Raw genomic sequence first — 23,818 nt, 5'->3', positions numbered from 1 at the left:
AACTTAACATTCCTTGGTTCAAAGTTCTAGATTCCCAGAAGAAAGAATCTCATTGGTCCAGCTTGGGCCATGGGCCATTACATGGAGGAGGTACCATGTAATACAAACATGTCAGCCCACTCCTCCATTACTGAGGAGGAAAAAACGACCTGAACAGGTACTCCAAAGATTGTCTACTACATTACACCTCTTAGCTGCTGCCTGCACACAAATTCACACATGTGTACACACATACACACACACACACACACACACACACACACACACACCCTTCTTTCCATTCATTCAAACAAGTTCCAATAGTCCATGTTCACCCACCTCCAGATTTGCTGTCATGATCAAGATCCAAGTCCGAGATCTTTCAGGTGATGTTTATTTCTCCTCAAGTACTACATTGACTCCATTCCGGAACTTCACAACTGAATTAAAGGGTACATTTAACTATCAACAACATATCCTTTGAACTCTTGCTACTCAAAGTGTGGCCTTGGCACCATTGGGGAGCTTGTTAGAAATGCATAATCTCAGGCCCAAGAATCTCAGCTGGTTAACAAGATGCCCAGGTGATTTGCATGCACATTGACTTTGAGAAGCACTGCTGTTATTGGGGGAGGGGAAAGGTATGAGAAATGTTTTTTTACTTGTGGTGATTCCTATTTAAGAGGAAAAGGGGGAAGGAATTCATTATTTCATCTTTAGCAACTCTAGTAACCCGCAAGGAAATCTGTGTGGAGGCTGCAGTCTTTATTTTTGCAGCTGGTCACAAACTCCTAAAAGGTGTTTATGACTTCCTTCCTCTAATTCCTTATTCCATGCTCCACTTGCCTCCTGCATCTCGCTTGGCCAGGATTCTTCACCTGGTGGACTGACCTGCATGTTCATCCTCCAGGGCCTGAGGCGGTGGGGATCCTGGCTGTACAACATCACAGCAGGTATCCATCTGTAGTGACCACTGGGCACGATGATGTGGGAGGTATTCCGGGGAGTCCCTGGGTTCCACCCATGCCGTGCGTGTGTGTGTGTGTGTGTGTGTGTGTGTGTGTGTGAGAGAGAGAGATGGACATTCCCAAATGGCCAGGTAACAGTCTATTTCCAATTCAGTGGAACCATTATTGTGCCTCCTGGTTGAAATGTCCCTCCCTTCAGTTCTAAAACTACCAGACAATCAAAACCCAGAGTTGCTTGAACAGGAAGCAGACAGCAGACACTTCAATGATGGTAAGAGTCACCATCTTCACCTCCACCCCTAGTTCTGAGACCCTTTGGAAGAAACATATCATCACAGGTTTTTGATTCAGAGCACATATTCCCTGGGGGCCTGACCTGGTCCAGCTGACAAGCTACACCTTCTCTACTCCAACGCCATGCTGCCCTACCCCCTGAGTGCCTTCAGGCCCAACTCTGAAGGGGTTCAGCCAGGTGTCTTTTGGAGACAGCCATCAGCATTGTGAGCGGACTGGAGCTGGGGAGAACAATAGTAAGAGCAGCAGAATGAGTGACAAGCATAGACTGGTCCGGGTCCAGCTGCCAGGCTGTGTTCCCTCAGTGCACTACCAAATTCCCACTCTGGCCTCAGTTTCCCTCTGGGTCCCAGTGGGGATAATAACATGGCTCCTCCTCCCAGAGGGGTTATTTGGATTAACTAATTAATGAGTGTGACATCGTCTGCTTCCACGAAGGGGCTGATTAAATGCTGAGTGTTGTTATTAGAGCGATGGAGGGTGTGTGACAGGCAGAGTTGACTGGAGACAGATCTGCTCCCCTCGCCTCCTCCCCACCCCCTTCCTCCGTCTGCCCCACGCTCTGCAAGCTGAACATCTTGCAAGACAAAACCGAGATGATTTTTGGCACCCCCAGAACAGCGTATAACTTTTGCGCATTTCCCCTGTAGTGGAATGTGAGTCACAGCATAGCGTAATCTGTCTCCGACAGCTGGCACAGCTGTGCCCTGCTCCAGACTCTGGGCTCCCAGCAGCTGCAGAATGGGCTGGCTTGGCCAGTGATTGCATCAGGGTGGAGCTGCCTGCAGAAAGACAAATGCAGAATTCCTGAGCTGGGCAGCAACCCCCTCACTGCATTGCCCCATGGTCCCAGGGATTGAGTGACCCACCTTTCCTCATAGCCAAAGGGAGAGAAAGCCAACATGGCACACTGGCTTAGGGCTGGGGGGAATTCAAAGCATGCAGGGTTTTAAAGTATAAAGTGTCTGCTCAGAGCCACGGGAGATCCAATGACTATGTTTTAGCTTGGATGCAGGGTATAGGATAACTGGATGAAATCACAACTCTGGGGCATGGAGGCTTTAGCCTCGCTGTAGTCCGGAGAGACCCCTGAGTGAAACAGTGAGTGTGACTTTCCCAGTAGCCAGTGACATCATTGCCCATACCCAGCTGCCGGGCCCCCCATCCCTGACTGTTGTAGGGTGCTGCTTCCCACCCTGAGTCTCATGTCTGGGATGGGGTGAGTGGGAAGGAATCACTCAGTCCGCCACCAGGTAAATACATCTGCATCTGACAACCGAGGGGAATGTTGTTTACCCAAAGAGCACAAACTCAGCCCACCTTTAGAGGTGAGAAAAAAGCTCTGGAGGCTGAGCTGTCAGACTCCCACCGGAACAGAAATTAGCCAGTTTCTGAGGTCTAGGAAATGCATGTGAGTTAGGGTTTGGGGCAGCTGGAGCTAGTTCTGGATAACCCAGGGCAACTCCTGGCAGGATTTCAGCCCTTCCCTCTGAAAACTGCTGCTCTCCCTGCCTTCTTGTTCCTCCCGCTGTGAGATACAGGAATGGGTCACAGGGACAAACAGCCTGGAATGGGGGGCCGGACCACATGGCTGTGTTGGCAGCCCAGGGCTTAAAAGATCAGCCAGCACTGGGACATGCTGAGGTCCTGTGCAAGAGGCAAGTAGTTCCCTCCCACAAGAGGGGACCCCACGAGTGCATACTTTTTACCTGAGTAAGCACAATTCTCAGTCTCAATAAATCTATATGGTGATGGGGTGACGCTGGTGGAGGTGCTGGAGGAGGTGATAGTAATTGTGGTTTGCGTGGGGGTGATGATAGGGAGGAGAAAGAGGGCTGATGGCTTCCAAGGAGGTTCTGGGAGGTTCTTTCATTCCTTTTTCTTCCTCCAACATGGATATTGCCAACATTTTCACTGTAAAGCCCAGAGGATTGGGGGAATTCTTGCATCTCACTAAACCAGCCTATATGGAAGTGTCTGCTCCCTGATGGTCTTTGTAGTAACTAGTTTTTCTCCTTGAGGCACTGGGGAGCTACAGAAGTGTAAACACAGATGTCTCAGGGGAAAGCTTGTGTGGTTACTGACTAGCGCGATTCATTTGTGCTTTCTGGACACCAGTAACAGGAGAGTCTGTCCTCTTGAGGGTGTTCCTCCATCCACCTATTCACCCACCCACTCATTCTCCCACCTGCCTCTTCACCCACCCACTTGTCCACCCACTTCTCCATCCACTCCCCCATCCATCCATCCATCCATCCATCCATCCATCCATCCATCCATCCATCCATCATGTGCTAAATCGTGTCCTCTTGATTCTTCCTCCTAAATATTTTTGAAACTACCCACTTCTGTCCATTTCCGTCAGTACCACCCAAGGCCAGGGCACCTTTGTCTCTCTTCAGGGCATCAGTGACAGGCTCCTAACTGCTCTCACTTCTCATCTATTTCCCACCCAGCAGGTAGAGTGACCTTTTATAAATGAACATTAGATTATGCCATGTCACTGCTTAAAACCTTGCTGTAGTTTCTTATCACTCTTAAAATACAGACACGGGTTGTTTTTTTTTTTTTAGACATACAGTGAAGTGTACAGCTTGATGAATTTCTACACATGTCTATACCTGTAACCACACCCAGATGAAGATACAGAACATTTCCAGTTCTTTGTACCCTTCACAGTCAATACCTACCCCCAGGAGTGATCACCACTTGTGCTTCTACGCCATTGATTCGTTTTGTCTATTCCTGAACTCCCCGCAAATGGAATCATATAGTATGTGCTTTTTTGTGTCTGGCTTCTTTTGCTCGGCATTCTGTCTGTATGATTCAGCCAGATTATTATGTGTGTCATTAATTCATCTTTTTTTTATTGCTATGTAGCATTTCATTAGAGGAATATACTATGATTTGTTTGTCCAGTCTGCTATTGATGGCTTTGTGGCTTTTTCCAGTTTGGGGCTTTAAAGAATAAGGTTGCTAGGAACATTCTTGTGCAAATCTTGGGTTGTGTGGTGAGCAGAATAATGGTCCCCCAGTATTCATGTCCTAATCCCCGGAAATGTGACGTGGCAAAGGGGAATGAAGGTTGCTGATGAAATTAAGGTTGCTAAGCAGCTGACCTTGAGATGCGGAGATGATTCTGGATCACCTAGGTGAGTGCGATGTAATCACAAGCGTCCTTATAAGTAGAAGAGAGAACCAGAGAGATGGCCACGTGAGAAAGACTCGGCCAGTGGTTGCTGGCTTTGAAGCTGAGCCGAGGAACGGGGCGGCATCTAGGAGCTGGAAAATACACGGAAACAGACCATGTCTTGGAGCCTCCAGAAGGAACACAGGCTCACCGACACCTTGATTTCAGCCCAAAGAGACCCATTTTGGACTTCTGACTTTCAGAACTGTAAGATAGATTGGTTTCGTTTTAAGCTACCAACTTTGTGGCAATTTGTTACAGCAGCAATAGAAAACTAATACAAGCAGATGATTAGGAGAGGAATTGCTGGGTCATACGATGGGCTGTAGACTCCAATTCTGCTCACGGTCTCTACCACCCAGCATGTCGGGTGGTGCCAATGTCTCCACCCTGCCTCGGGCCTCTCGGCTCTGCCATCCATCCTCCAGCCATGGTAGCCACACCAGTCACGCTATTCCTCAGAGGTGTCCTTTGCCTGGGCTGTTCCCTCCGCTGGGATGGCCCTCCCCCCCACCCCAACTCCTCTCTTTAGATATCGGTTCCCAGGATACTTCCTCAAGGAAGGTCAGTTTCCCTGTTACTGGTGTGCTCTCCAAGCACCATCCATGACACTTGTCAAAGTTTGCCATGATGTATTCATTTCAGTGGTTGGGTTTGCCCAACCCCCCCCCCCCATCCCCAGACTAGAAGCTCTGTGTGGGCAGGGACTGGGTCACCATTGTATCTTTAGTGCTTAGCCCCAGTGCCTGACACATAGTAGGCCCACAACAGCTACCTGCTCAAAGTTGAGCAAACTCTTTCTGCTTGGTAAGGAAGGGGAGTTGTCGTCTGGGTGCAGCGAGGATGTTAGAGAGGAGAGGAGGAGGGAGAAGGAAGGAAGAGGACACGAGGAGAGAGAGAAACACACCCTGTGAGCAGAACGCCGTGGCCCAAGTTCTGCTCTCAGCTTCAGTCTCATTTCACCAGCATCCCCAGGGCGAGAAGACTCATGAAAATCCTTCATTCGGATCAAACTACAGGAGGGAAAAGCTGATGTCTTAGAGAGAAAGGCCCTGCCTCTCTTCACAGACAGCTCAATGCCTTTCCAGGGACCTGTGAGTCACACTCACTGCCCTGGAAACAGTCAGCCTGGCCCCTGAGCCGGGAGGGATATTACATATAACTCTCAAGGAGACCAAGACTTGAGGGGGGGAGGGGCAGTGAGTTGCCCATGTTAGAATCTGAGCTGGGACCTGAAACTGGGGCTCTTGGCTCAGAGGTGGGGTGGGGTAGGGTTGCCAGATTTAGAAAGAAAAAAAAGAAAGAAAGAAAACAGAATGCCCAACTAAATTTAAATGTAATTAAATTTAAAATTTAAATTTAACTGAGCATCCTATATTTTACCTGGCAACCCTAGATGGGGGTAGGACTGCAGAGTTTGGGGGCGAGGGCGATTAATCCCTGTTGCACTACCCAGCAGGCCTTTCTGGGGACCCGAGGCCCCATGCTGTCTGGAACAGAGCCTGTTTGTCCCTTGGACGGGGTTGGCCACCCTCTGAACTATTTGGCCTTGTGAATCACCCTCCTTGGCCTCTGAGCAGACCCGGCCTTCTGCCAGGTCCCTGGTCCTCAACTTAGTACATAGAACTGTCTGCCCAGGCTGCGCCCCAGGCCAATTGCAGCTGGATCTAGGGGTTAGACTCAGGTATCCCGAGTTTTTCCAGTGTGCAGCTGAGGTTGAGACCCACGGTGCCAGCGGGACCCGCTTCTTCACTGCTCACATCCCGTTAGTTCTGCCTTCGCCTCCTGGAAGGGCCTCAGGAAGACACCTGCCTCAGGCCCTCTGCCCTACGCTCTTCTCAGCTCTTTCTGGTTGGTTCTAAGAAGTTTTGGATTCAGAAAATGACAATTGTTGTCTATCCCAGGCCCATGAGGGAAGCAGGGAGCCCCCATCTGGCATCCCTGTGCCCCTGATATACTGACCACAGGCGATGGCATCTGGAGCACTTGGGGGAGCCCCTTGGGGTTCCAAGGGCAAGGCCAGGCAGGAAACAGGTTGTTTTCTGAGCTGATTCTTTGTTCTTCGAGCCTGATCCTCGAGATGGGGTTGGATCTCTGTAGCCCCCCCCACCCCGAGTTTCTCCCGCACAGCACACAGTGTGTTTGTAGACTCAACTCCAGAAGGGCAAGAGACGGGTCTGTCTTCCATGTCCCCACAGCTTGGCTGGTGGCTGGAGCAGGGGCTCAGTTAATATTGGTGTAATCGGTGGATGAACCCTTGGCAGTCATGGACTCCAAACCCACCCTTGTACAGGTAAGGTGACAGAGGCACAGAGAGGGGAAGGGACCTACCCCGGGTTGCATGGTAGAGGCTGAATTCGGATTCAAACTCAAGAGGCTGATTCCCATTCCAGGGCTCTTTCCACTCATTATCACTCCCGCCCACCCCTCTCAGTCCTGTTCTGAGCCAGCTTCTCCTGCATTCCAGCTTGCCCACCCCCATCCCTGCATACACACAGACATGCACACTTGCTCTCTTTTCAAGACTTCACTTTCTAGGAAGGGTCAGGGTGACCCTGGCAGTAGATGGGGAGACAAGCAAAGGTGGGAGGAGAGCTATAGTCTGTGGGAGATACCAGGAGTCCCTCCAGCCAGAAACCTGCTCAACCAAACAGACTTCTGGGTGACCAACCCCTGCAGGGGATAGAGGGAGCTGGGACTTCTATTTTGATAGGCCTCGTACAGTGGACTTTGCCCTCTCTTCCAGCCTCCTCTTATCCCTGAGAAAGGACTGCACTGCCACCAAACTTCCAGGGCCTCTTTATCCCTAGGCCAGTCATGAAGCTGGAAGGTCCACAGCAGGATTTGGAGCCAAGTAGCGCTCTAACTTCTAACCCTCCCGCCCGCCCTTTTCTAGCTATGAGATCCTCTTTGAGCCTCCAGTTTACTGGTCAGGAAAATGGGTCCAATAATATTGCCCTGAGGGGCAGTGGTAAGGATTCCAGCCATGACACTTGGTACATAGTAGGTGCTCAGCCAAGGTGCTTTCCCTGAGCCTTTGTCCTGGGTTTTGGTGAAATCCTACGCTGAATGTGAGCAATAGTTAGCAGATGCTCAAGGCTGATCCCTGATAGGACAAACCAACATCATGCATCCCCTCCTGAGGTGTGAGTCAGAAAGTGGCCTTTTTTGGTAAATTCATGAATGATGATGGCTTCCTAATGAGCTCCAAAGGGACCTAGCACTTTTTACAGACTTCCAAGCCACTTTAAGTCATGTCAGGAAGGGTCAGCAAACACTGGCACCATGGTGCACTGGAGGCAGGTTTTAGATGGGTGCCCCCGGGAGAGCACATACCACTGGGGACAGAATCAGACAGGCTGCAGTGGGTGGGGCGAATCCAAGAAACTCAGGGCCAGTCTTGGCGCTCAGACACCCTCTTCTTAGAATTTTAAAAGAAAAAAACTTTTCTGTGGTAAAATATCCATAACGTAAAGTTAACCTTATTTAACCATTGTTTAAAGGACATTCACATTGTTGTGCAACCATTTCCAGAACTCTTTCATCATCCCGTCTTGAAACTCTATCCATTAAACAAGATTTCCCCATTCTCCCTTCCCCCAGCCCCTCATAACCACTGTTCGACTTTCTGTCTCTGAATTTGACTCTTCTACGTACCTCATGTAAGTGGGGAAGGGATTCAGAACAGGCCTCCCCAAGACGTGCTACTTTGGCACATGGATTATTTTAAACTGAAATTTTCACTTCTCCATTAAGGAATTTAAATTGGGGGCATTGCCCATAATAAGTTATTACCAGAAATAACTTTTTATGAGCTCTCTATAGGGCAGGGCAAACCTCTAATTACTGAACATCTGCTCTTTTTATCATCCTGCAATGACCTTCTCCCCCCTGAAGTCCCAAGGCGCCTTACCTCATCCTTAGCTCAGATGCCATGAATACCGCCTTTTCTCTTTCTGTCTAGGAACTTCCCGTGTATGTGGGGGGTCTCTGGTGGTGTTCCCATATATACATATGTAATTCAATTTGGTTATTTTCTCTTATTAGTCTGTCTCACGTGGATTTCATTATTAGACCAGCTGTAAGAACCTAGAAGGGTAGAGGAAATTTTCTACCTCCCCCACAGTGGAATAATACAATATTTGTCCTTTTGTGTCTGGCTTGTTTCACTTAGCATAATGTCTTCAAAGTTCATTCACATTTTTGCCTGTGTCAGAATTTCATTCCTTTTCAAGGCTGAATAATATTCCATTGTATGTAAAACCACATTTCATCCATCAGTGGGCATTTGGGTTGTTTCTACCTTTGGTGATAATGGTGGTGATGACGATGATGATGATGATGATGAGAAGAAGAAGAAGGAGAAGGAAGAGGAGGAAGAGGAGGAGGGGGAGGAGACCATGGTGCACAAATATCTACACAAGTCCCTGCTTTCAATTCTTTTGGGTATATACTCATGTTAAAAGATAAACTGAGGCATGCTAAAAAATTTAAGAGCTTATTTAACCAAAAATTGATTTGCGTCAGGCAGCATCCAGTCTAGCAGACAGAAAGGAGCTCTGAGGAGCTGTACAGAATGAAAGACTTTTATAGGCAAAAGGGCATGGGAATAAGGAAGTTATACTACGTAAGCAAAGAAGCGGGTTAGTTATTGCCAAGTTGCCTTCCTTTAGGGGATGGCAGGGGTCTATTAAGTAGATGACCTAACTAGTGCTGACCAGGCATTTCCTGAGTGACTGGTTTAAGATTCCATTTCTGGGACAGCAGAAATTGTAAGTTCAATCTTGGTTTGATGATGTGGGGCTCAGAATAAGCAACTCCATTTTGGGCCTGTTGTCTTGTTTTCAACACTCAGAGTGGAATTGCTGGAACATATAATAATTTTATGCTTAATTTTTTTGAGGAATCTCCATACTGTTTTCCAAAGCGGCTGCACATTTTACGTTCTCTCCAGAAATGCACAAGAGTTCCAATGTCACCGCATCCATGCCAACACTTGTTATTTGCTGTTTGTTTATTTTTTAAAATCATCATCTTAACGGGCATGAAGTGGTATCTCACCATGGTTGGTAGGTTTTGTTTGTTTCTTTGTTTGGTGCCTCCTCCTATGAGCGCTCCCTCAAGAAAACCACCATTCTGACTTGGACCACCATAGATAACGTTACCTGTTCTAGAACTTCACATAAACAGAATCACAGGTGTTTATTTTGTGCTTGGCTCCTTTCACTCATTGTTAGATCTGTAAGATTCATCCATATCATTGCATGGAGCAGTAGCTCATCCTTTTTCGTTGCCATGTAATATTCCATCGCGTGACTAGACCACAATCGATGAGGATCAATCAAATGAAATTGCTAATATTCAGCCTTTTTATCTACAAAACAAGCCATTTCACAAGGCTTGACCCAATATGTATCCACTCTATTGTTGACGGTATTTGCTGCTATGGTCATTTGCGTATGTATCTTAGTGACACATACGTGCATCCATTTCTGTTGAGCATCTTCCTAGGAATAACTGTGCTGTGTCATAGGGTACATGTCTGCTAGGTTTGATCACTTCTTCCAGTTTTACAAAGTGGTTTTATCGGTTTATACTCCCATCAACCATGCCTGAGGGTTCATACATGCACATCCTTGCCAACATTTGGTATGGTCACTCCTTTCAGTTTTAGACAGTTTTCCAACCACGTTTTGAGGAATATGTCCCTAACTTGTTCCCATCTCCATCCATGCGATGGCTCAATTGGTCATAGGCGGTTGCCCTGGGCTGGACCCTAGTCTGCAGGCACCTTTATAGGGGCTGGACAGGAGGTCAGTTAGCCACTTGCTGGGGGCTGATATAAACTTCACCCCATGGAGTCACGCCGTAATCAGTGTGTGCGAAGTTGTGGTTCATAAGAAGTATATATTTGGTCAGTCAGACGACCAAGATGTATTTCTCATGTAGTAGGCCTTCATCTACGGTTCCTGGCTTATAACTCCCAAAACCTTTGGAATTTCCTTTACAATTAATGGGAGCATCTTTCGTTATAATATTTGGTCTTTTGTCCTCAGTTCCTGAAATGGCTTCAGCTCCACAAAGGTGAAATACATGTCTTGTTATTTATAACGAGTCCCATTCCACCACAACGGGGTTTATGTTAATGAGATGATTTTGGAAAGCACCTAAGGATGGGGACTGGTTGCCAGGGGAACCAACTGTGCATAGAGGGTTGGAACTTTCAGTCTCACCCCCTGATTTCCAGGGAGCTGGACTGGAGGTTGACTCAGTCACCAATGGCCAACAATTTAATCCCTCATCCCTTCATCATGAAGCCTCCATAAAAATCCACAATGACAGGGTTCAGAGAGTTTCCATGTTGGGGAAGCAGAATGCTTCCAGTGTCACTGTGCCAGGTCCCAAGCAACCACAAGAACAGAAGCTCCTTTGTTTGGGCCCTCACTCTCTGTATCTCTTCATCTGGCTATTGATTCATTTCCTCTAATATCCTTTGTAATAAACTAGTAATCTAGTGAGTAAACTGGTTTCCTCAGTTCTGTGAGCCGCTCCACTAATTAAATTAACGCCAAAAGGGGTCATGGGAACCTCTGATTTATAGCCAGTCTGTCAGAAGCACAGGTGACAATCTGGACGTGCAATTGGCATCTGAAGTGGAGGGTAGTCTTGTGAGACGAATCCCTTAACCTGTGGGATCTGATTCTATCTCCAGGTAGATACTGCCAGAATTGAGTTGAATTCTCAGACACCCTGCTGATGTAGGAAAATTGCTTGTTGGCGTAGGGAAGCCCCCCCACCACACACACACACACACACACACACACACACACACACACACACACACACACACTTTAGAATTAGGTCCAGAAACCCAAAATAGTGTGGCATTAGGTCCAGCAAGTCAAGCCTTTCTTTAGAAGAAACACCAGCAGGATTGCTATGGTGACCCTCAGCTACCACAGGGGATGACGGGGGGCCAGGGGTGTGTGCCTGATACACCAGCTGCCCCTTTCGTGCTTTTTCTGAGCTCCCACCTGTGTCCTTAGCCCAGCGTCATCAGGATTCTCCCTAAGCATCATAGCATGTGGCGCCCACATACAGCATGTTATGTTGTTCACATGTATGTGGAAGCCATTGTGATTAATAACATTCAAATTCACTGAAAGCTTTTCTGAATTCAGAGCTGTCTTTTGTGTTTTATGTTCTCAGCCAATGAATAGATAAAAATCTAGCTATTAACAAACGGGGTGGGGATAGGTCAAACTGTTGAAATGTAAGAGTTCAGAAAACAAGAGTTCAGATGGGTCCTGGATGGAAGCCAATATGTCCATTTTGGGGTTTCCAAAATGGGGGTGGATAGAATTCTTCGTGTCTTCCACCTCCCTGGTGCCACCTTTCCCTGAAAGATCCAGTTGAAATACCTTGAGTCCCTCTTCTTTGTACTGGGGAAGCCTAGCTTTCTTTTCCATGTCTCTGAGACTCTCCTATGGATGCTTGGGATCTCCTGTAACCTCTCAGTTCAGTTCTCTGCCACCTCACCCAGTTCCCCACCTGCTGCCCTATTTCCCTCCGCAGTTCTTTACCCACACACAGGCCTGGCCTTACGGATGGGGTTATCAGGCGGAACGTCAAGAGCCAGAGTGCCAGGGTTCAAAGGCCCTTCTGCCATTGACAGACAAGCTGACTGATCTTGAGCAAAGTACTCTGTCTCTGGGCTTTGCTTTTCTGATAAGAAAATAGAAGCACGTGTGGCCTCTCCTCTTGGGGCTGGTTGAAGGTCCCATGTGTCGAGGTGGGTAAAGCACCCAGTGCTGGCAGTTAGGGGGCATCAGCCATCATCTTGATGCATCTCCTCCACGAAGCACCATTGTGTGTAACTGATTTTATGGAAGTTTTGGGGACAGAGGAAGAGATTATAGCCCAGCCTCAGAACAATTTACAACTGAACCTCACCATGTCTAGCATCTCTTGTCCATCCCCATCACAGCAAATGTTTCACCAGCCAGCTGTCTCCTCTGGCCCAGGCCTGATGTCATTTTGGGGAGCTTGGACCCTCCCCCCAGTTCCACAACCTCCCACCCGCCTCCCAGCCACCAGGAGAAGATGCAAAGTTGATTTTTCAGGGCACCTGCATTTTGGTCTCAACTGCTGTCATTATACAAGAGGCTCTGAGACAATGACGCTCAATAAGGTCCCTTAGGAGGAGTCTGGGAAATCAGCAAGGGCATTTTTCGTTGTCACAATGGTGTGTGTGTGTGTGTGTGTGTGTGTGTGTGTGTAATCTATTTATATGTAAACACAAAGTAATTTTTGCATGCTTTTAATACACACAGAATTTTCCAGGAATGCGACTATTATGTTCACAGAAAGAGAAGATTGTCCTTTATTTTGCTCGGAATTTTGCCAAGTCGTGTTGCCCATTTCACGTCACCAGCAACAACACCACTTGCGGTGTCTGAGTCACCATCAGGACCACCTGGGTCCATCTGCCTCCATGGCTGTTTCGTTCCTGGTGGTCCCACCTCTAGGAGCAAGTGTCAGGCCACGTCATCCCATCTCCTGCTGCAGTTGGCTTGACATTTTCATTCTGAAATTATTTTATTAAGAATTACTTTCCTTTTAGTGCTCCTTCATATTATGGTTAAAATATTACATTGATTTTTTAAAAAATCATGTGCGATTATTTTTAAATTTCGTTCCAGCTTGGAGAAGGAAGTGGGGTTTGGAACCACTGCTCAAGGGCCCACCTTTGCATAATTTAACAAACCCATTTCTGAGCCCTGGCCAACCAGGAGAGATTTGTTTCTGAAATGAAGTTCTCAGCTCGCTGGAACGTGGAGGCTGCCTCTGTCACTTATTCTATTAGGTTGCTCTTTTCCTCTTCCCAGTAAACACTCTGGGTCAACAACCCCACTGCTGGTCTCCCTGTTTCCAGGCCACTTCCTCCTAGATCTGTTCTCACAGAGTGGCCCCAAGAGATGTTTCCGATAGATGATAGCGACTGTGCCGCATCTCAATTTGAAACACTTCGTGGCCCCATATTCCCCATGGCTCAAGTCGGGGTCCCTCAGCCTGGCCTGCAGGCGCCCCTTGAGCCATGCACAGGACACAGCCTCATCTTGGCTCCCTCTTCCCCTCCCGTTTGGCCATCCGGCCTCTGAACCATTGCCCAGGATGCTTCCTCTTTCTGGATGACCAATCCCCACCACCACCCTCACCTCCACGTCCGGCTGGATGCAGGGACTGCCTGTTCTTCTCCTCTTCCGTAGAAACTCAGTCCTGAACTTTCGCCTCTAGAAGATGCCGCTAGAAGATTGGCTTCCACTGGGGCTGGACTTGAGCAGTAACCACTGGGGGAGAGAAAGCAAGATATTGACTTTTAGAGGATCCAGGAAAGAACACATCTCTTCCCCATCCGAGTTTGGAACCAATTGAGAGAGACACACAACAGCCAGCCAGACAGAGATCAAAATATTTCCCTACGGCTGTGATTTCAGAGCAGCAGCCAAGGGGATTTCCTACTATCCCGCCCTTGACCTTGACATTCCCCCGCTGAAATCACCCAGTCCCTGGTCCAAGTGGAAATTCGGGAGGCTCCTGACTGCTGGGCAGGAGCAGACCAGTAGGGACTTCCAAAAGAGAAGGGGGGCTGGGCCCTGCTTGCCCAAGAGCTCCCCACAACTAGGCCATCAGATAAGTCACTTCTCTGCAGAGGAAGAGGAGCGAGTGAGCACCAAGGGAGGCTGGAGTGTTCCTGTAATTCGGTGGACACTCCTCCACATAGAGGCAAGATGGGGGGAAGGGAGGGAAGAAGCTGTGGCCCAAGCCACCCCTGCCTCGGTCGTGTTGATGGCAGGTCCCAGGTGGGGCAGGAGCTGGGAGAGGAGACTGAGGCCAGAGGAGACTGTCAGAGCTAGGGACTGTGCAGGGAACTTCTGTAACTTAAAATAACCTTTGATTATCACCAAAGCTGTATATGCACATCATAGAAAGTTGGAGCAGACAGAGAAGCAAAAATAAGAAAATACAACCACTCTATTCCTACCATCTGGGGACTATTATTGAAAATACCGTATTGTCTGTCCTCCCAGGCCCCTTTTTATGCATATATTTCTTTTTTTATCGAAACAAGATCATAGTGTCCTTGTTGCATTGTAATTTGCTTTTTTCCCCTCAGTTAACAATCTTGACCTCTCCGTCGATACGTGTTTTTTTTTTTCAATCTAGTGTACAGCCTATATCCAAATTCTGTCATTGTCCTCCAAATGTCCTTTCTGCTGATTTGAGCAAACGAGAGTGCTGTCAGGACCCTCTGGTTAGATGCACTTAGGTTTCTTTTGGTCTGGCATGTCCCTTTTTTATTACAGTAGCTTGTGAAGGCTGAACAGGTTGTCTTGCAAAATGCTCCACCTTCGGGATCTGTCTCCTTGTTTCTCTCTTGTCTTGTTAGGTTCATTCCTTTGTCTTCTGTATTCCCAGTAAAATTGTTGGACTCAGGTTATTAGGCACTTTGGATAAGGACACATCGTGGGTGATGGTGATACTTCACGATGCGTCACAGAAGAAATCACGTGACATCTCGTGAGTGATGCTGAGTGAGGGTGATGATTTCTTCCAGGGCTGGGCCAAAGGGTCTTCCCAGCTAGAAGGATCCTTTGAGCTCCTTGCTCTCATTTCCAGACATGGAAACTGAGGTACAGAGAGTAGTCTCCTGGAGCTCAATCCCTTGTACTTGACAGAGGGTTCTCTCCCTCTGGGACCCCCCTTGGAGCTTCTGCATAGCCCCGAGATGCAGGAATTGATTCCTGTTTCAAGGAAACTGAGGCTTTGTGTGGCAAAATGACCAGAACTGGGACGTGACCCCTGGACTCTTTCCCCTACACTAGGCCCTGGGGATTTGCCTGCCCTTCTCTATCAGGAGAGGCCTGGGCACATCTGGACCTAGAGTGCTCTCGGCCCAGCCTGCAGGTCAAGCCCAGGGCATGCCTTCGCTCTGGGCTGGGGGACAGGAGGACGCAGACGTCTGGACCCCAGAATATGCCAGCTCAGCAGGGCTCAGGTTTCCCTCTGGGAAGGAGGGAGCCGTTTTGCAGGCAGCAGAGGACAGAGAGGAGGCTCTGGGGTTCCAAAAGTGGCCCTCGGTTTGGCTGCCCTGAGGCTCCCTGGCTCTCCCTCGGCAGGGACGTGCTTTGAGTTGGGAGTAAACCAAGTCTCAGAGAGTTTGGAAAGCAGCTAGCTGTGGGACACACAGCTGAATGTGGCAGAGCCAGGACTTGAATTCAGGACCCAGCCTCCCAACGCAGGGCAGCTCCCATTGCACCTCACCCCCCCAAACCATCCAGAGGGAGGTCCCCACTCACCCACCAGTCCCCAGCCCAGTTACAAGCCAGGTGAAATAAAGAGAGCATTGAATAAGGACTTGTAGTCACAGGCCAGCCTGCTCTCCAGGTCGCCGTGTCTGTTCATTCATTCATCAATATTCATTGTGCCTGATATGCACCAAGCCTGCTCTAATGTGGAGGAAACGAAGACAAAAAGTGGTTTGGAGTCAGTTGGAATTGTTTATCTTGGCTCAGTGACTTACGTGTTGTGTAACCTTGGACAAGTCATTTGACCTCTCAACCTCAGTTCCCGTATCCATAAAACAGTGATAAGGCTCTGTAGTTGCTTTGTGGAGAGAGAGAAAAGCATAGAGAGTACTTAATAACAGGAACCCACACTTATATGGTGATTGCTATATTTTACACAACCTAATTTATTTAATCTGCATGGCTGAGGTAGGTACTATTATTCTCATCCTCATTTTACAGATGAGCTACCTGAGGCCCAGAGAAGTTAAGGGACTGTTCGCAGTCACACAGCATGTAAGTACCAGTAGTAGAGCTGGATTTCAAACCCAGCAGGCAGTCTGATTCCAGAATAACCTATGCTTGTGATCACCAGGCTTACACTAAGGTCTGGCCATAACCCTCACACACACTAGATGCTCTCTGTACAGTCTCTCCTCACCACTGTGCTGGGCACCTAGTGTCCTCTGGGAGCAAAGAGCCCGGGGCTGGTATGTCTGTCCACAACCCAATCTGAGAAGGTGTGTTAGACAATGAATGCTACAGTAATGCTGTGTAACAAAACACCCCCAAACTCAGCAGCATAAAACAACAATTGTGGGCTTGCACGCTCATGGGTCTGCAGCTTGGTGGGGCTTGGCTCTGTGGCTCTGCTCCAGGCAGCAGGTCTGGCTCAGCTCAGATGTATGTGTCATCCCGGTGTCCCCAGGGAAGGGACAGCAGTCATCTGGGATGTGTTCTTCCAGCGGCTACAGCAGATGTGCAAGGGGGCCAGCTCAGTCACGGAAGCACATTTCAAGCCTCTGTATACCTCGTACCCACAGGTCAAAGCAAGTCACATGATCAAGCTCAAAGTCAAGAGCAGGGAGTGTACTCTACCCACCATAAGGCCACAGTGGAAGGTTAATGGCACTACAGGGCCTGAGGAATTGGGATCAAAACTTCCACCTTCCACAGAGGGGAAGTGTTCAGGGCTTGGGGACCCAGCCAGTGGCCAGAATTCAGGCTGGAATCTCTCAGGAGCGGGGAGTCCTGGGCCACTTCCAGTTTTGGAAGCTCCCAGCTTATTAACAAAACCAAGACGTGCTAACACGGCTTATGATAATTGTGGCACATTTCAGATGTTTACATTTAACAAATTAATGCTTTTAGCACACACAGAAATTGCTAAGCAATGTAATTATGGTATTCACAAGAAAATTATAGGATTTATTACAATTATTAATTGCTGGCTCGCTATGGGCCGTGGGGTCCAGCAATGAGCCACAGGTGTGAAATTTTCTGATAATGTCTTCATTCCGTCAGGCCGGGCTCTCTGTCACCGGGCAGACAACTTCCTTGGAAGCTAATGCCCAAAGCCTAACCCTGAGACTCTCACTGTGCATTAGAAACACCTGGGAAGTTTTGTAAAACACTGATGCCTAGGCCCCACCCAGAGTTTTTATTTACTAGGACTTGGGTAGTGCCTGAGCACCTGGTATTTTTTCAATAACTCCCTCTGGGATTCTGATGTGTAGTCCAAGGGTTGAGAACCGCTGGATTATGGGGTGAGCAGGTTTAAGCCAATTTGTGCTAATGAGATGTCAGGTAAGGCTTACGGGCAGCTTTTGGGAAGCTTCCTTATTCTTGAGAGTGTCCTGGAAAGCTGTTTCTCTTCTACTGGACACGAACAAGGAAACGCACTGCCTGGGCCACTACTGATGGCCATCTCATAGCCATAAGGGAAGGCAGCCTGGGGACAAAGGGGATACAGAGGAAGGCAGAAAAACAGCCAGAGCCTTGATCTCACCATACCTGAAGCCTATTCACCTTCCGTTGTGCAAGTCCATAAAGTCTCCTCTTGGTTAAGCGAGTCTGTGTGTTTTGTGTCACATGCACCTGCATGAAAGCACTTCCCATGCAGGGCTGTTGGAAGGACCACGAGAGCTGCTGCGTGTGGAGTGCTCGGAGCAGCTCCTATAGGAATGCCCCATAAACGTTAGCTCTGATGAGTCCCACCTGAGAGGAGACAGGGTACACAGAGAATGGGCTGCTCTAGGAGAGGAAGTCCAGGGACACGCTGCCCCGCAGACTCTAAGCCTGCGGCCCGTTCGTGGTAGATGCTTGACAAACGTCTGCCCAACGGGATCGATGTGTGATGCTTTCATTTCCCTCCGTTATGCCCTGGTCTCCACCAGATGCAAGGGAAAGGGTAATCTGATTATCTGATTAAAGCAATATGGCCCCCATCCCCGGGGCACAAGGATGGTTCAACATCCGCAAATCCATCAATGTGATACATCACATCAACAAAATAAAGGACAAAAATCATATGATTATATCAATTGATGCAGAAAAAGCATTTGACAAGATACAACATTCATTTATGATTAAAACACTTAATAAAATAGGTATAAAAGGAAAATACCTTAACATGATAAAGGCCATATATGACAAGCCCTCTGCTAATCTCATAATTAATGGTGAAAAACTGAAGCCCTTTGCTCTACGTTCAGGAACACGACAAGTCTGTCCCCTATCACCTCTGCTTTTCAACATAGTGTTGGAAGTCCTTGCCAGAGCAATCAGGCAAGAGAAAGAAATAAAAGGCATCCAAATTGGGAATGAAGAAGTTAAATTATCACTCTTTGCAGATGACATGATGCTATATATAGAAAACCCTAAAGACTCCACCAAAAAGCTATTAGAAACAATCAACGAATACAGTAAAGTTGCCGGCTACAAAATCAACGTACAAAAGTCCATTGCCTTCCTATATACTAACAATGAAATCTCAGAAAAAGAAATACAAAAACAATTCCTTTTGCAATTGCAGCAAAAAGAATAAAATACCTAGGAATAAACTTAACCATGGATGTGAAAGACCTATATGCTGAAAACTATAAGATATTTTTGAAAGAAATTGAAGAAGACATAAAGAAATGGAAAGACATTCCGTGCTCATGGATTGGAAGAATCAGCATAGTTAGAATGGCCATATTACCCAAAGCAATATACAGATTCAATGCAATCCCCATCAAAATCCCAATGGCATTTTTTAAAGAAATAGAACAAAAAATCATCAGATTTGTTTGGAACCACAAAAGACCCCGAATAGCCAAAGCAATCTTAAGAAAAAAGAACAATAATGGAGGTATCACACTTCCTGACTTTGGCTTGTACTACAGGGCTACAATAATCAAAACAGCATGGTATTGGCAGAAAAACAGACACATAGACCAGTGGAATAGAATTGAGAACCCAGAAATAAAACCACATAAATATGGACAGATAATTTTTGACAAAGAAGCTAAAAACATACAATGGAGGAAAGACAGCCTCTTCAATAAATGGTGCTGGGAGAATTGGATAACCACGTGCAAAAGAATGAAACTGGACTGCTATTTGTCACCATGTACCAAAATTAATTCAAAATAGATCAAAGACTTAAGCATAAGACCAGACACAATAAACTGCATAGAAGAAAACATAGGTACTAAACTTATGGACCTTGGGTTCAAAGAGCATTTTATGAATTTGACTCCAAAGGCAATGGAAGTAAAAGCTAAAATAAACGAATGGGACTATATGAAACTTAAAAGCTTCTGCACAGCAAAAGAAACCATCGACAAAATAAAGAGGCAACCAACTGAATGGGAGAAGATTTTTGCAAACAGTGCCTCCGATAAGGGGCTAATATCCAAAATATACAAGGAACTCATGCAACTCAACAACAAAAAAACAAACAACCCAATTGAAAAATGGGCAGAGAACCTGGAGAGACATTTCTCCAAAGAGGACATACAAATGGCAAATAGACATATGAAAAAATGCTCAACATCACTAATCATCAGAGAAATGCAAATCAAAACCACAATGAGATATCACCTCACCCCAGTTAGAATGGCTATCATCAACAAGACAAATAGTAACAAGTGTTGGAGAGGCTGTGGAGAAAAAGGAACCCTCATACACTGTTGGTGGGAATGCAGACTGGTGCAGCCGCTATGGAAGGCAGTGTGGAGGTTCCTCAAAAAATTACAAATAGAATTACCATATGACCCAGCAATCCCTCTCCTGGGTATCTACCCAAAAAATCTGAAAACATTTATACATAAAGACACATGTGCTCCAATGTTCATTGCAGCTTTGTTTACGGTGGCCAAGACATGGAAACAACCAAAACATCCTTCGATAGATGAATGGATAAAGAAGTTGTGGTATATATACACAATGGAATACTATTCGGCGGTAAGAAAAGATGATATAGGAACATTTGTTACAACATGGATGGATCTTGAGAGTGTAATGCTGAGCGAAATAAGTCAGACAGAAAAAGCAGAGAACCATGTGATTTCACTGATATGTGGCATATAAACCAAAAACAACAAAAGAATAAGACAAACAAATGAGAAACAGAAACTCATAGACACAGACAATAGTTTAGTGGTTACCAGAGGGTAAGGGGGGTGGGGGGTGGGAGATGAGGGTAAGGGGGATCAAATATATGGTGATGGAAGGAGAACTGACTCTGGGTGGTGAATACACAATAGGATTTATAGATGATGTAATACAGAATTGTACACCTGAAATCTATGTAATTTTACTAAAATTGTCACCCCAATAAATTAAAAAAAAAAAAGTAACATGGCCCCGCATACCAGCAGCTCCACGGCTTAAGCGACCAAGGCAGATCTGTGTGGGTAAGAGGCTTACCACCCCAAGGGTGAAATAATCAGGCTGGTGAGGGGTGGGGCAATTAATTAAACACACAAACACTTACTAAGAACCTACTATGTGCCAAGCCGAGGCAGCTGAGGAAGCCCCAGGATCTTTGTCCCAAACAGAAAACTCGAGGGGTCTTTGAGAAGGGGAGGAACACCCCTGCCCCTTACCTATGTCATCTTCTACATACCTGGGCCAGTATAATGGGGGTTGATGCCCCAGAGATGGTACAAGGCTTCACCCCTGAGCTGAAGCAACAGAGAGACTGCCAGGTGCAGCCCGAGGGTTGCCCCAACACTCAGAGCTCACTACAGTCCACCACGACTTCCGCTCTCCAAGCCATGCCCTCGCTGCAGGGTTAGGGCAAGGAGGGAAGCCACGATTTTGTGCGTGGTGTTTTGGACATTATTATTATTTTTTGACCAGGCAATACAGTCCCATGATTCAAAAATTACAATAGTATAAAAAGGCAGAGGCTGAGAAGTCAGTCTCGTTCCACCCCCAAGCCCGGTCCTGTTCACCCCATTTTCCCGTCTCTACAGGAAGCCACTTCTTAGTTTCTTGGCTATCCCTGTGCAGTGGTTACAGCAGCAGCTCATCTGCTCTGTACTGGCTGTTAAATATTTTATCACCCCGCCTTCCAGCACTATTGTGATCACGTACAAGCAGACATACAATATATTTTCTCCCTCCCTCTCTTTCTTACACAGAAGTAACTTTATAAATACACTGTTCTGAATCTTGGCCTTTTTCATTAAAAAAATATCCCAGTGTTTTTTCCCTAGCAATGTAGAATGCGTCCCTGTTGTTTTTACAGCTGCATAGTATTTCTCCCCTTTATAAAATGCATGTTTAAACTGTTCCCAACCTTTTGCTATACACAATAAGCAATACGGCAGCACGTAACCTCATACATCACCTGTGCACGGCTCCACCTATAGGACAAATGTAAACTCAAGGCTGCTGAGTCAAAGGGCAAATGCATTTGCAACTTTGATAAATATTGCAAAAGTGTCCTCCGTAGGGGATACACTGTGTTGAATTCCCTCCTGAAAACAAAAGCATGCTCCTTGCAGAAAATTGGGAAAACACAATCACAAAACAGACAGTAAACATTACTCTTAATCTGACTGTGCAGGTCTCCCCCATCCGCAGTCTAGCTTATCTCCTTCCAGTCTTGATTCATACTCTGAGTACTGTGCTATAACCTGATGTATTCACTGAACCTGTTTCTCATGCCAGTAAATATTAATAATTTTTTTCTACCGTCAGAGAGGTGGTAGAGGAGAGATATTAAGCAAGGGAACTCTGGTTCCAGTCGCAGCCCCACCGCTTTCTAGCTGCATAACACGAGGTAAGTGACTTAACTGCTTCCTGCTGTTGTCTCCTCATTTAAAACAGGGGTCATAAGAGCACCGACCCCATTGCATTGCTGTGAGTGTTGAGTGGGTCAGCACATATGATGCACAAACAGGGCTTGGCACTGTGAGCAGAATAAAAGTCAGCGGCCACTGCTTCCTTTTTAACTGCGTGGAGCTCCCATGGATGAATGTGACATAGCTTATTGAACAAATTCATTATCGTTGGACACTTAGGTTATTTTTGCTTTTCACCGTTCAGCGATGCCCTGATGATGCAGCTTTGTGGGTATAGCTATGGCCGGGTTATCTTCACTGAAGGAGGTGGGGGGACAGGTGTGGCCCATCTCTCACTCCTGCTGAGGGTCTATCCCACTCTGCCTCCTTGGAGCTCTTCAGAGCTGATTTGCACATTTCTTCTCTTCTGGGTTTTTCTATGAGCAGGCTCGAGAGGCAGCGTCCGGGCTCCCTGATGTCTCTCTTGTTCCTGCTGCCTGAATAAATCTAGTCACTTCTCTTGGCCAAGAGAATGTCAGAGTTTTAAAACCATCTGTCAACTGATTTTTTAAAATGTAGTACATTCATACAATGGAATATTATTCGGCAATAAAAAGGAATGGAGGACTGGTACGTGTTACAACATGGATGAACCGTAAAAATATTATGGTAGATAAAAGAAGCTGGACACAAAAGGCCACGTGTTGTATGATCCCATTTACATGAAATGTCCGGAGTAATCGGGAGTGACTGCTAGCAGGTGGAAGGTTTATTTTGGGGGTGATCAAATCGTTGTGCAATCTGATAGTGGTGATGGTTGCACAAACTTGTGAATATACTAAACCCCACTGAACTGTACACTTTAAAGAGAGGAATTTTATCTAATAAACAAATGATAGAAGGCAATTGAAAAGGCCTGGGCACAGGGGGAGGGAGGGAGCTTCCAACCTTCAATACCCAGCTGAATAATCTCTGTACCATGTTTAATCTCTGTACTATGGCCCACCAGGCCCTCCCCAGCCCTCGATGGACATTAGAATCACCTGGTGATGGATTCTCTGGGGTGGGTGTTACCTCCTCCCTGCTGCTACAGCACCTAGCACAAGCCCTGGCATTTAGTAGGGGCTCAAGAAACGTTCACCCAGCCAGGGAGAGAAGGCCCTGGCCCAGAGCAGCCTCTCCCCTCTCCAGGTGCGAGGTTTCTTCAGGAAAAGTGCAGTATCCCATGTAGCCACTAGGGGTCTCCACGCTCCGCCAAATAGCTCCTCCCGGGTCCTTCCAAGAGCTCCGCTCACAACGGGCTAACTTGAGGAGGAGGGTCTACACCCCTGAGCCTGGGATTAGATGATGACTGTGTGGGATGCCAGGCCCTGGCCTCCAGAACGCCACCGGTGGCCCGTCTATCCCTTGGGGTCAGGTCACAGACCCCGGTGAGGATCCCCTCCTGAAACTGTCCAGCACAATGGCAGTGTAAGGGGAAGGGGTCATTGTTGGGGAGTTCACAGTGCTTGAACACCTACTCTGTGCTACCCTTTGTGCCAGCTCATTGTCTTTAATTCCCCACAGCCATAACCCTAGGAAGCAGACATTGTTTTCTCCATTTTATAAATGAGGAAAGTGCAGCTCAGAGAAGTGAAGTAACACAGCCATTGATGGCTCTGGGATTCCAGCTTGACTCTGGCTGGTTTCAAATCCTGTGTTCTCATCACCTACCTCCCCCTTGGGCTCCTGGGGCCTGGCTTCCACAGGAACCGACAGACC

The 23,818-nt window shown here is 47.1% G+C and overlaps 1 long non-coding RNA gene across 1 annotated transcript; it reads right to left on the bottom strand.

The window, feature by feature from the left end:
* Positions 1-12,735: 12,735 nt before the first annotated feature.
* On the bottom strand, positions 12,736-13,897 carry LOC141572468 (uncharacterized). The gene is made up of 2 exons (XR_012497816.2): positions 13,650-13,897; positions 12,736-13,018 (listed from the first exon to the last, which is right to left on the bottom strand). It is a non-coding gene; the product is annotated as an uncharacterized LOC141572468 (long non-coding RNA).
* Between the last annotated feature and the right edge of the window lie 9,921 nt (positions 13,898-23,818).

This window comes from Rhinolophus sinicus, chromosome 14 (genome assembly GCF_057876585.1).
Source record: "Rhinolophus sinicus isolate RSI-liver-muscle chromosome 14, RSI-T2T, whole genome shotgun sequence".
Classification (NCBI taxonomy): Eukaryota; Metazoa; Chordata; class Mammalia; order Chiroptera; family Rhinolophidae; genus Rhinolophus; species Rhinolophus sinicus.
Note: the sequence above shows the minus strand (reverse complement) of the source record. Positions and strands in the feature narration are given on the sequence as shown.